Source organism: Oncorhynchus gorbuscha, linkage group LG15 (genome assembly GCF_021184085.1).
Source record: "Oncorhynchus gorbuscha isolate QuinsamMale2020 ecotype Even-year linkage group LG15, OgorEven_v1.0, whole genome shotgun sequence".
NCBI classification, from domain to species: Eukaryota; Metazoa; Chordata; class Actinopteri; order Salmoniformes; family Salmonidae; genus Oncorhynchus; species Oncorhynchus gorbuscha.
Genome location: NC_060187.1, coordinates 50822691 through 50835697, shown reverse-complemented (window position 1 = coordinate 50835697; position 13007 = coordinate 50822691). Strand labels below are relative to the sequence as shown.

General features: G+C 44.4%; 1 protein-coding gene across 2 annotated transcripts in view; it reads left to right on the top strand.

Moving 5' to 3' along the window:
• Nucleotides 1-13007, top strand: part of LOC123997464 (nuclear receptor subfamily 5 group A member 2) — a 99675-nt gene that overhangs the window by 82785 nt on the left and 3883 nt on the right. The window lies entirely within an intron of this gene.

The following is a 13007-nucleotide window of genomic DNA, read 5'->3' as shown; positions in this document are numbered from 1 at the left end:
AGCATCTCAATCAGGTTGAGGTCAGGACTGACTGGGCCACTCCAGAAGACGTATTTCATTCTGTTGTTGATTTACTTCTGTGTTTTGGGTCGTTGTCCTGTTGCATCACCCAACTTCTGTTGAGCTTCAATTGGCGGACAGGTAGCCTTACATTCTCCTGCAAAATGTCTTGATAAACTTGGGAATTCATTTTTCCATCAATGATAGCAAGCTGTCCAGGCCCAGAGGCAGTAAAGCAGCCCCAAACCATTATGCTCCCTCCACCATACTTTACAGTTGGGATGAGGTTTTGATGTTTGTGTGCTGTGCCTTTTATTCTCCACACATAGTGTTGTGTGTTCCATCCAAACAACTCAACTTTAGTTTAATCTGTCTACAGACTATTTTGCCTGTAGCGCTGTGGAACATCCAGGTGCTCTTTTTGAATACTTCAGACATGCAGCAATGTTTTTTTTGAAAGCAGTGGCTTCTTTCATGGTGTCCTCCCATGAACACCATTCTTGTTTAGTGTTTTACGTATCGTAGACTCATCAAAAGAGATGTTAACGTGTTCCAGAGATTTCTGTAAGTTTTTAGCTGACACTCTAGGATTCTTCTTAACCTTATGGAGCATTCTGTGCTGTGCTCTTGCAGTCATCTTTGCAGGATGGCCACTCCTAGGGAGAGTAGCAACAGGATGAACATTCTCCATTTATAGACAATTTGTCTTTCCGTGGACTGATGAACACCAAAGCTTTTAGAGATACTTTTGTAACCCTTTTCAGTTTTATGCAAGTCAACAATTCTTAATCTTAGGTCTTCTGAGATCTCATTTGTTCGAGGCAGGGTCACATCAGGCAATGCTTCTTGTCAATAACAAACTCAAATGTTGTAAGTGTTTTTTATAGGGCAGGGCAGTTCTAACCAACATCTCCAATCTCATCTCATTGATTGGACTCCAGGTTAGCTGGTATCGTGGGGAGCACGATATCCATCTTTTGATTGCTAGCTATTGAGACTCGGAGAAAACTTCTACTCCAGCTGCTCTCTCTTCATCTGACTACGTGTTTTCTCATAGACCAAAAGCATCTGGTGATTGCGGTGGTGGCACAGGACTACTCATTGCTCTTAAGTGAAGATTCTTTATTTTCTCCCTCACTCATCTGCCCATCTCCTCATTTGAATTCCATGCAGTCACTGTCACTTGTCCACTCAAGTTTAAAATTGTCATCATCACCCACCATGTGCCCTTGGAGTGATCCTCAACGAGCTTGACACTTTGATAAGCAAATTTCCTGGCAGCGGCTTACTGCTCATCGTACTGGGTGACTTCAACCTCCCGACGTCTGCCTTTGATTAATTTTTTTTCAACCTCTTTGTTTCCCCTCTTTGTCTCTTTTTGACCTCACCCTTTCCAAAGTCCCCGCCCACTCACAAGGCAGGCAATACGTTTGACCTCATCTTTAATACAGGCTGTCCGCCTACTAATCGCACTGCAACCCCCGTCCAGGTGTCTGATCAGTACTTTATTTCCTTGTCTGTCTCCCTCTTTTCCAACCCTGCTCACTCAGCCCCTTCCCAGATAATAATGCGCCATCACAATCTTTGCTCTCTCTCTCCCACTACGCTCTCCTCTTCTATCCTATCATCTCTCCCTTCTGCTAAATCCTTCTAACTCAAGGAAACTTTTCCACCTTCTCCTCCCTCCTTAATCCTCCACCCCCTTCCCTCCTCCCTCTCTGCGTACGGCTTTGTCAACCACTTTGAAAAGAAGGTTGACAACATGCACTCCTCATTCACTCAGCCTATTGAGTCTCCTGATCCAACTCACACAGAACTACCCTACACCTTGACCTCTTTTTCCGTCTCCCTCCAGATAAAATCCTACGACTAGTGAGGTCTGGCCGCCCAGATTCTCCTGAACATCTCTGGAGACCTCCTATTCCTCACACCCCTCCTCAAGAAACCAACACTCGACCCCTCTGATGTCAAAAACTACAGGACTTTTCTTTCCAAAACACTTGAGCATGCTGTCTCTGACCAACTTTCTCGCTATCTCTCCCAGAACGATCTTGTTGACCCTAACCAGTCAGGCTTCAAGACGGGTCACTCATCCGATACTGCTCTCCTCTCCACACTGCCAGAGCTTACTCTCTCTCCTCTGTTGTCATTCTCCTAGACCTATCCCCCGCCTTTGACACCGTGAACCATCAGATCCTCCTCTCCAACCTCTCAGGGTTGAGCGTCTCAGGCTCTGCACACTCTTGGATTGCATCCTACCTGGCAGGCTGCTCCTACCAGGTGAAGTGGAGAGGATCTGTGTCTGCAACACGTACTCTCACTACTGGTGTCTCCCGTGGCTCGGTTCCAGGACCTTTCCTCTTCTCTCAATTTACTCGGCTCTGTCATATCCTCACATGGTCTGTCCTATCATTGCTATGCAGATGGCACTCAACAACTTTTCTCCTTTCCCCCTTCTGACAGCCAGGTGGTGACATGCATCCCTGGCAGATATCTCAGCTTGGATGTCGGCCCACCACTTCAAGCTCAATCTCGACAAGACGGAGCTGCTCTTCCTCCCGGGGAAGGCCTGCCCGCTCCAAGACCTCTCCATCAAGTTTGACAACTCCACAGAGTCCCCCTTCCAGAGTGCAAAGAACCTTGGCATGACCCTGGACAACACCCTGTCGTTTTCTGCAAACATCAAAGCAGTGACTTGCCCTGCAGGTTCATGCTCTACAGCGTCTGTAGAGTACGACCTTACCTCACACAGAAAGTGGCGCAGGTCCTAATCCAGGCACTTGTCTGGACTACTACAACTCGCTGTTGGGTGGGCTCTCAGTTTGTGCCATCAAACCCCTGCAGCTTATCCATAACGCTGCACCCTGCCTGGTGTTCAACCTTCCCAAGTTCTCCCATGTCACCCCGCACCTATGCATGCTCCACTGGCTTCCAGTCAAAGCTTGCCTCCACTACAAGACCATGGTACTTACCTATGGATCAGCAAGAGGAACTGCCCCTCCCTACCTTCAGGCTAGGTTCAAACCTACACCCCAACCTGAGTACTTCCCCCTGAAGCTAGGACAAAGAGTCCCTGCCCATCTTCCCGAAAACCTACCTCTTGAAAGACTATTTTAAATAATCCCACAACACCCCCACCTCACACTCACTCCTTACCCCTTGCCTTTCGGGAACTAACACTAACACTAACACTTTTTTCTCCCCTACTAGCACTGACTTTGCTTGTAGCTACTTTATTGAGGAAAATGTACTTACTATGACTGATATGTGGTTGTCCCACCTAGCTATCTTAAGTTGAATGCACTAACTGTAAGTCGATAAGTCGTTAAATGAGACAAATGAACAAAAATATGTTTAAAGAAAAAGTGAACCTCCTGGGTGCCCCAGTGACACCCAAGGAGTTGTTCGGGCCCACTGTCCCTGCCATGTGGCAGAGGTGTAACATACTCAACATAGAAATAAAGGTTAAATAAAACATTTAAAAATGAAAAAGAAAGCAAAAGTCATTACTTCCTGCCTCTCGCCCCAGTCTCACAGCTGGGAGGGGGCAACAGCTGAACTGATTTCCTCGGTAATGCAGCAGTCTGGCAAGACTCAGGCTAGGCCCCTGAACCAGGCCATTTCACACTTGAAATTAGACGTTTGGAGCAGTTTGACATTTGATGTTTGGAGAACGTGGATGAATGTCTAATTCTGCAGTGAGACTGTGAGATCTTGTTGCATGACAGGAATAATATTGTTTTACCAAATAAGGATTTGTCATAAATAATGCGATGCAATAATGTAATTATCTTTTAACAAATGTCTTTCTCAATATGGTAGTGTTAGCTGGTAGGGCATTGAACAAGAACTCTCAACTTGAAAATGCAAACTGAAGTTTTGTATTTAAATTTGGTCATTGATTATGTTCACATAAATATAATATTGTTAATGAATGATTAATTGATCATTATCAAATTAGATTTTTTTTAGCAGCTATGAAGGCTCCGAATCTGCAGTATTAAGAATAAAATATATCTCCGGTAGTATGGGTCATATTTGAACAGTTTGGGCTAGACCAGGGGTCTCCAACATTTCATTCATAAACACTTTTTTTCTCGCAAGTTACTCATATACAGCCTGCATATTCTGTTATTGTGTAGGGCAAAGTTGATTAATAGAAACGAAGACCACACATTTTGAACAAAAATCATTCTACTGTAGTCTACCTTGAGAATCTTGCTTTTTTTGAAGGGGCGGCAGGGTAGCCTAGTGGTTAGAGCGTTGGACTAGTAACTGGAAGGTTGCGAGTTCAAACCCCAAATCTGTCGTTCTGCCCCTGAACAGGCAGTTAACCCACTGTTCCAAGGCCATCATTGAAAATAAGAATGTGTTCTTAACTGACTTGCCTGGTTAAATAATGGTAAAATAAATAAAAAAGGGTTTTACATTTATACAAATCTGTAGCCTGCATGAAGGCTACTAGGTTACTAAATTGTTGTTCTGTTTACTAGTGGCCTTTTGAACAACAACCACAGTGAGTAGGCTATATACTACAGAAAAGTATGAGGAATAACAAGTGTGATCTAAGCAAACACTGACCATTCTGCATTTCCTCTGCCAAACTTGTTTTTGCGCTGTTGTTTGGCGCTGTTGCGCTGTCACCATGAAATACATTTTAAAAAAATGTACTTGTCTTAGCAGCATACATATTTGATGCAACAAGGGTAGAAATGGCTTATTTGATCAGTATTACTTACCAAGCCAAGCAGAGCGTTTTTATCGAAACATATATATCCTGTGCTTTCTCATTTTGTGCATTGGCGCATACAGACACAGCTTGGCTACATTGTAACCGCAAATCGCCCATGGTGCGCTGCTACCCTCACATATGGGGCTCAACAAGGTCTGTTACTTATGTAACTGATTGATAACATTTTAACATTGTGATTTAACCAATTTAAATCAATGGGGAAAATGGATGCCAAAAATGCTGAATGGTGTTAAATGCTAAATATTTCATCAGTGGAGGATCCTCAGGGGAGGAAGGAGAGGACCATCCTCCACAGTGAACTTCATAAAAATAAAAATAGATTTTTAGAAAAAACTAAACCAAATCTATTCACATGTCACCAAATAATTGATTAAAACATACTGTTTTGCAGTAAAGGTCTACAGTAGCTTCAACAGCTCTCTGTATATGGTGACAATGATGTAGGCTGTGTGTAGCGGTTATGATATGGTTTGGCTTGGAAAGTTTATTTTGCCTGGTCACTTACAGCTGATGTGTTGTGCATTGAAGTCCACAAGCGAAGGGAAAAGGTGAGAGGAGGAGAGCACGCATAGATGAGAGAAGGAAAACGTGGCTGCTATGAAAGTTAACTGTGTTTATGTGTGATCAGGGATATATTAATCTGCCGATTCTATTGAAAAACATTTATTAACATTTATTAAACAGAAGTAAAACTAACTAATTGGGGATAAACATACCTGAATTTGTCCAATAGAAACTTTTGTTTGCAACTGTTGGACTAATGATTACACCCTAGATCAGCTAGATGCAGGCAAGAGTATGCAAGGTAGCATTGAATGTGTCACTGTCTGTCCATGTGTCACTGTCTATCACCTGAAATTTGTATCTCGACCTGTGTGCACCTACATTGTAAACGTTCATTCATAGGCTGGGATATAGCAACATGATGGGCATAGGGAAAATTTGAGTATTGTGTAGTGGCCTGAAACTCTCAATGTTACTTTGAACTGAGTGTAGTAGAAAAGGCCATGCTCATGAAAAAATAAAATTGTCCTCCCTCATCTTAAACGGCACGGACCGCCACTGTATTTCACATATTTTAATCATGTAATATTAGGCCTACTGATTATTTCGAACTATCTACTTGTTAGCTACTAGTATCTGGATAATATGTGTGAAATGTTAGAAAATGTATGTGATATCAACTGAGAGGTATATTTTCTGGATGACCTAAATATTGACTGGCTTTCATCAAGCTGTTCACTCAAGAAAAAGCTTAAAACTGAACCAGTGCCTGCAACCTGGTTCAGGTTCTCAGTCCACCTACCAGGGTATATTCCTACAGCACAGGAATGAAATCATCCACATGTATTGATCACATCTTTACTAATGCTCTAAAGCAGTATCCAAATCCATTGGATGTAGTGATCATAATATAGTAGCCATATCTAGGAAAACCAAAGTTCCAAAGGCTGAGCCTAATTGTAGTGTATAAGAGATCATATAATACATTTTGTAGGGATTCCTATGTTGAAGATGTAAAGAATATTTGCTGGTCTGTGGTATGTCATGAGGACCAACCAGACGCTGCACTTGACACATTTATGAAATGCTTATTCCAGTTACTAATAAGCATGACTGTAAAAACTAAGGCAGCAGCTAATGGGGTTCCATAATAAATACAAAAACTCAGAGTCAGAGTCTGCGCTACAGCAAAGCCTAATCAGAATGTGTGCATCATGGTTCTTACAGGAAAAGTGAAATTATATAATGAATTTGCTCATGGTGCACGCAGCTCAAATGATATGTATCAACATCATTGGACCAACACATCGGACATGAAACAACGATACAAATGCAACAGCACAACTAAATAGATAAACAAAATACATTGTAAACACCAGTGGTCCAACTAGTGCTTTCTAACTGCACTGAACTAACTGCTCTGTTTGTTCCATTTCTCAGGCACCTATGCCAAATGATTAGGATTACTGCTCGGCAGTTGTTTCCTTCTTCCTCCTGCTATATTGCTTGACTTCCCGAGAGAGCCCACATCCCGCATCTATGCGGACTGACTTGCTGCATCCTGGTAGAAGCTACGAACCTGTGAGAGCCATGGGGGTGGGAGAACTGACACACCCATGAAAATAGGGTGATGCCGTATTATTTTCCTCCTATGTTGGCTACCCTCTCTTTTCCGCCTGCACAGAGCAAGTGAATAGGGCCTGGGACTCTTGGAAGAGCTTATGCACGCTCTCTGTGTTACAGTTGTTGTGTTTTTCTTGGTAAGTGGTATGACTAAATAGATTGTTCTTGCCTACACTCTGTTTTCCGTGGTCTTATGCTCCTTGCAAAGCTTTTTTGACAGAGAGAAGGTTTCATCATTGTTAAAGTCCTGTAGACTCTTTTTTGGCCTGCCAAGGCCCCTACAGTAGTACAGTTCCTCGGAGGTCACATCACTACACCCAGTCTCTAAGTCTTAGCTTGTCCTGGAACATGTTTATTGTGTTCAAGATACTTTCACAGCAGCTACTAGCCACTGATAAGCGTGGAGGTGTAATATTTCTCCATATTTTTTTTTTCTCTGCCCTTTGCATCCTTAAGCGAGTGTGTGGACTGTGCTCTACCAGCCACTGTTCACGCCCGCAGTCTGCCCAGGGTTTTTCCAGATAAATGTACCTTAACCCATCCTTGTGCCCAGGTCAACTTTTTCTCATTGTTGCACTTTGGAGCCTATGGCTTTTCGTCTGTGTCTTTCCCCAGAAGTGGGTAGCCGTCATTGTACATGGGTTGCCCATCTACTTGGATTGAACGAGAGGTCATGTAAGGGTGTTATGCGCTTCACTCATTAGGCAACTACCCTCGAAAGAGGATGGGCTCTTCTCCGACGATATCCCACCAGATTATGGGGACTTTTATATTGATTTATGATGGCAATTATGACAGTCTTCAGAGGGGCCTGAAAGGGCCTTTATCTACAGAGGCGTTTACCACTTGGGCTGTGGTTTTGGGATATACACTATATATGCAAAGTATGTGGATTCGGCTATTTCAGCCACACCCGTTGCTGACAGATTTATAAAACTGAGCACACAGCCATGCAATCTCCATAGACAAACATTGGCAATAGAATGGCCTTACTGAAGAGCTCAGTGACTTTCGACGTGGCATCTTCATAGGATGCCACCTTTCAAACAAGTTAGTTCGTCAAATTTCTGCCCTGCTAGAGCTGCCCCAGTCAACTGTAAGTGCTGTTATTGTGAAGTAGAAACATTTAGGAGCAACAACGGCTCAGCAGCAAAGTGGTAGGCCACACAAGCTCACAAAACAGGATAGCTGAGTGCTGAAGCATGTAGTGTGTAAAAATCGTCTGTCCTCAGTTGCAACACTCACTACCGAGTTCCAAACTGCTTCTGGAAGCAATGTCAGCACAACAACTAGTCGTCGGGAGCTTCATGAAATGGGTTTCCATCTCCGAGCAGCTGCACAGAAGGCATAAGATCACCATGCGCAATGCCAAGCTTCGGCTGGAGTGGTGTAAAGCTCACTGCCATTGGACTCTGGAGCAGTGGAAACGCGTTCTCTGGAGTGATGAATCTCTCTTTACCACTGCCAGTCTGACGTCCGAATCTGCGTTTGACAGATGCCAGGAGAACGCTACCTGCCCCAATGCATAGTACCAACTGTAAAGTTTGGCGGAGGAGAAATAATGGTCTGGGACTGTTTTCCATGGTTCAGGCTCGGGCCCTTAGTTCCAGTGAAGGGAAATCTTAACGCTACAGCATACAATTCTGTGCTTCCGACTTTGTGGCAACAGTTTGGAGAAGGCCCTTTCCTGTTTTAGCATAATATTGCCCCTGTGCACAAAGAAAGATCCATACAATATGGTTTGTCGAGATCAGTGTGGAAGAACTAGCCTGGCCTGCACAGAGCCCTGATCTCAAGCCTGTTGAACACCTTTGGGATTCATTGGAACGCCGAATGTGAGCGAGGCCTAGTTTTCCCAACATCAGAGCCCTACCTCACTAATGCTCTTGTGGCTAAATGGAAGCAAGCCCCTGCAGCAATGTTCCAACATCTAGTGGAAAGCCTTCCCAGAAGAGTGGAGGCTGTTATAGCAGCAAAGGGGGGACCAACTCTATATTATTGGCCATGAATTTTGGAATGAGATGTTCGACGAGCTGGTGTCCACATACTTTTGGTTATGTAGTGTATCTCATTAAACTGAGATGTTGTGTGCCACGTATTGAGCTTCCCCTCACTTTGTTATGTTTTTCCCGACAGGTTGTTTCTGCACCTTCTTGGTTCTGATGTTGCACCTTCTTGGTTCTGACGACCCTGGCTTTGGAGAGCATGTTTTGCAGTACGGGAGTTGGCCATATCCCCATATGTGATACATCAAAACAAGTATTTGAAAGAGAACTTAAAGTACTTTCGAGTGAGATGTATCACCATATTCCCCTGCGCACAAGAGCGCAAGGAAGAGAGTCAAACAGACATGCACCTGGATGAGATCTTTATGGTCAGGGCCCGCCGCAAGGCTCACAAAATCATTTTAGACTCAAGCCACCCCCTGTACGCAGACTTTGGACTACTCCCTTGTGGGCGCAGGTATAGGGCGCCCCTCGGCAGGAAAGACAGAACTAGACAATAATTTGTGCCAGGTGTGATATCCCTCCTGAATAGCTCGGGCTAATGTTCCTATCGACCCAGTAAGGCCAGCAGGCTAGTCTCTTTTTATTGGTATGTAACTTATGAAAATTGTATTGTTAATTTGTTTTGTATTTAAATGCCACTTTAAAAGTGTACATGAGACTGCAACAAAATTTCCCCATGGGGACAATAAAGTCAGTAAGTGAGAATGAACAGAGGGTTGGAGTGTGGCTCCTTATAAGGAGATGAGGGTCTCTCCTTATTCACCACTGTACCTGTCTGTCTCCAACAGACACTTTTGATAGGTCCTTCCGAAAGTATTGGTGATCCAGGCGATCCCCATATGTGATACATCTCACTCATATTATCAGAGAACTGGGGTTGTAAAAGTAACCTTAGGTTTTAGTTTCCTGTTGACAAATTTTTTGCTAAGGTGTGTCCTAATGCACATGACATGTGTAAGAGTCACTCGGGAGTAATGTATGTCCTAACATTAACACCATAAGTCACAGCCCTCTTTTATATTGACCGAGTCAATTGGTTGGAGCTCATTTGGGAGATGTTGATGAGGCTGATGTGAGGTCAGACAGACACACCACAGAGTGGCAGCAGGCAGGAAAAAGCAAATATCTGTTTGGAGGGTCATTTGTCACTGGCAGAGCCTCTCCTCCCCCTCATCTCTCTTCCTGCCCTTCTTTTGGCCTTATTTAGCCTCTACGTGTCACACTGGGGTCAGGGTGAACACACACTCTCACACACACACAAACACAGGTACACACACACACATTGTAGTAAAGTGGTGCAGAGCATCATAGAATGAGTGAGGTGCCTTGAATGACTTCTCATTCTTTAGACCTCATTAGGCGCTGATGTATCTCCTCCTCCTCTCTCTCTCTCTCCGCTTCACAGCCCGAATGTGTCTTGGGGGTGCGTGCGTGTGTCTCAGTGTTCACAGCAATGGAGCCTGTGTGTGTCGGTAGCGAGGAGGCTGATCATTTCAGGATCTTAGAGTTGGCTAGGCGGGTGGGAGGTCTGTTCTAAGTGTGTGTGTCAACCTGGTGTCAAAGATGAATCACACACAGATAGCCACTGCACACACACATAAACAACCATGCACACACCTCTCTCTGTATTTTATTAAATATAGCCCTGTGACACCTATTCATTAGGTGCGCATACATTACTATGTAGTGTACTGACATTCTTTTAGCCAGGTGGCCATACTGTATTTATTTCTGATCCATCACAGAATCCAAGCTCTATAGCCCACATCGAAAAGCCGCTACTGTACGAAACAGTACATATATAAAACTTTAATAGTAAAAAGTTTATATTCTATATTATATATTATATATTCTATGTCCTGCCAAAATATATTCTATATTTTCAAATGCCAGCACAAATGTGTCACTGGACATAAGCTTTCTTTACAGTTTGATTTCAATTCAGAATGTAGCCATGTCCACACACAAGTGTAAAGTACGCGCCAGTAAAGTAGTCTAGATGCTTAATTTTAAATGGGGAAGGACTCATTTTAAAGAGTCTTCCATCGCTGTAATGCTGCCCTACATAATTCATATACTCCTGGGGAGAATTTCTCAGAGGAGAGGATTTTTTTCTTATTTGATTCTCTTTCAATTTTATTCTCTTGAGAGAATCCGGAGCAAAGAAATATAGAGAATTTGGCATCTTTTTAATCTGTCTTGGATAAAGCATCTAGAGTACCACATTTACATTACATTACATTTAAGTCATTTAGCAGACGCTCTTATCCAGAGCGACTTACAAATTGGTGCATTCACCTTATGACATCCAGTGGAACAACCACTTTACAATAGTGCATCTAAATATTTTAAGGGGGGGGGTGAGAAGGATTACTTTATCCTATCCTAGGTATTCCTTAAAGAGGTGGGGTTTCAGGTGTCTCCGGAAGGTGGTGATTGACTCCGCTGTCCTGGCGTCGTGAGGGAGTTTGTTCCACCATTGGGGAGCCAGAGCAGCGAACAGTTTTGACTGAGCTGAGCGGGAACTGTACTTCCTCAGTGGTAGGGAGGCGAGCAGGCCAGAGGTGGATGAACGCAGTGCCCTTATTTGGGTGTAGGGCCTGATCAGAGCCTGGAGGTACTGAGGTGCCGTTCCCCTCACAGCTCCGTAGGCAAGCACCATGGTCTTGTAGCGGATGCGAGCTTCAACTGGAAGCCAGTGGAGAGAGCGGAGGAGCGGGGTGACGTGAGAGAACTTGGGAAGGTTGAACACTAGACGGGCTGCGGCGTTCTGGATGAGTTGTAAGTTGCAGTAATCCAGACGGGAGATGACAAGTGCCTGGATTAGGACCTGCGCCGCTTCCTGTGTGAGGCAGGGTCGTACTCTGCGGATGTTGTAGAGCATGAACCTACAGGAACGGGCCACCGCCTTGATATTAGTTGAGAACGACAGTTTGTTGTCAGGATCACGCCAAGGTTCTTAGCGCTCTGGGAGGAGGACACAATGGAGTTGTCAACCGTGATGGCGAGATCATGGAACGGGCAGTCCTTCCCCGGGAGGAAGAGCAGCTCCGTCTTGCCAGTTCAGCTTGAGGTGGTGATCCGTCATCCACACTGATATGTCTGCCAGACATGCAGAGATAATTTCGCCACCTGGTCATCAGAAGGGGGAAAGGAGAAGATTAATTGTGTGTCGTCTGCATAGCAATGATAGGAGAGACCATGTGAGGTTATGACAGAGCCAAGTGACTTGGTGTATAGCGAGAATAGGAGAGGGCCTAGAACAGAGCCCTGGGGGACACCAGTGGTGAGAGCGCGTGGTGAGGAGACAGATTCTCGCCACGCCACCTGGTAGCGACCTGTCAGGTAGCGTACGGAGATGCCCAACTCGGAGAGGGTGGAGAGGAGGATCTGATGGTTCAGTATCGAAGGCAGCCGATAGGTCTAGAAGGATGAGAGCAGAGGAGAGAGAGTTTTTAGCGGTTAGCGCCTCCGTGATACAGAGAAGAGCAGTTCAGTTGAATGACTAGTCTTGAAACCTGACTGATTTGGATCAAGAAGGTCATTCTGAGAGAGATAGCGGGAGAGCTGACCAAGGACGGCACGTTCAAGAGTTTTGGAGAGAAAAGAAAGAAGGGATACTGGTCTGTAGTTGTTGACATCGGAGGGATCGAGTGTAGGTTTTTTCAGAAGGGGTGCAACTCTCGCTCTTTTAGCCAGCGGTCAGGGATAAGTTGATCGAGGTGAGGTAAGGGAGAAGGTCTAAATGGTCTGGAGAAGAGAGGAGGGGATAGGGTCGAGCGGGCAGGTTGTTGGGCGGCCGGCCGTCACAAGACGCGAGATTTCATCTGGAGAGAGAGGGGAGAAAGAGGTTACCCACTTGTTTCAGTCTCTAGATCAGAGCATCTGCTAAGTTTTGAAAATGTAAATCTAATATGTTATGTGAACTAAATGTAAATATGTATCATCCATTTATACTGAACAAAAATATAAACGCAACATGTATCAAAAAAAGACGTTCTGCTGAGTTACAGATCACGAAAGGAAATAAATTCATTAGGCCCTGATCTATGGATTTCAAATGACTGTACACTACAATTAGTGTACAGGTATCCTCAACACGTGATATATGAAGGTTT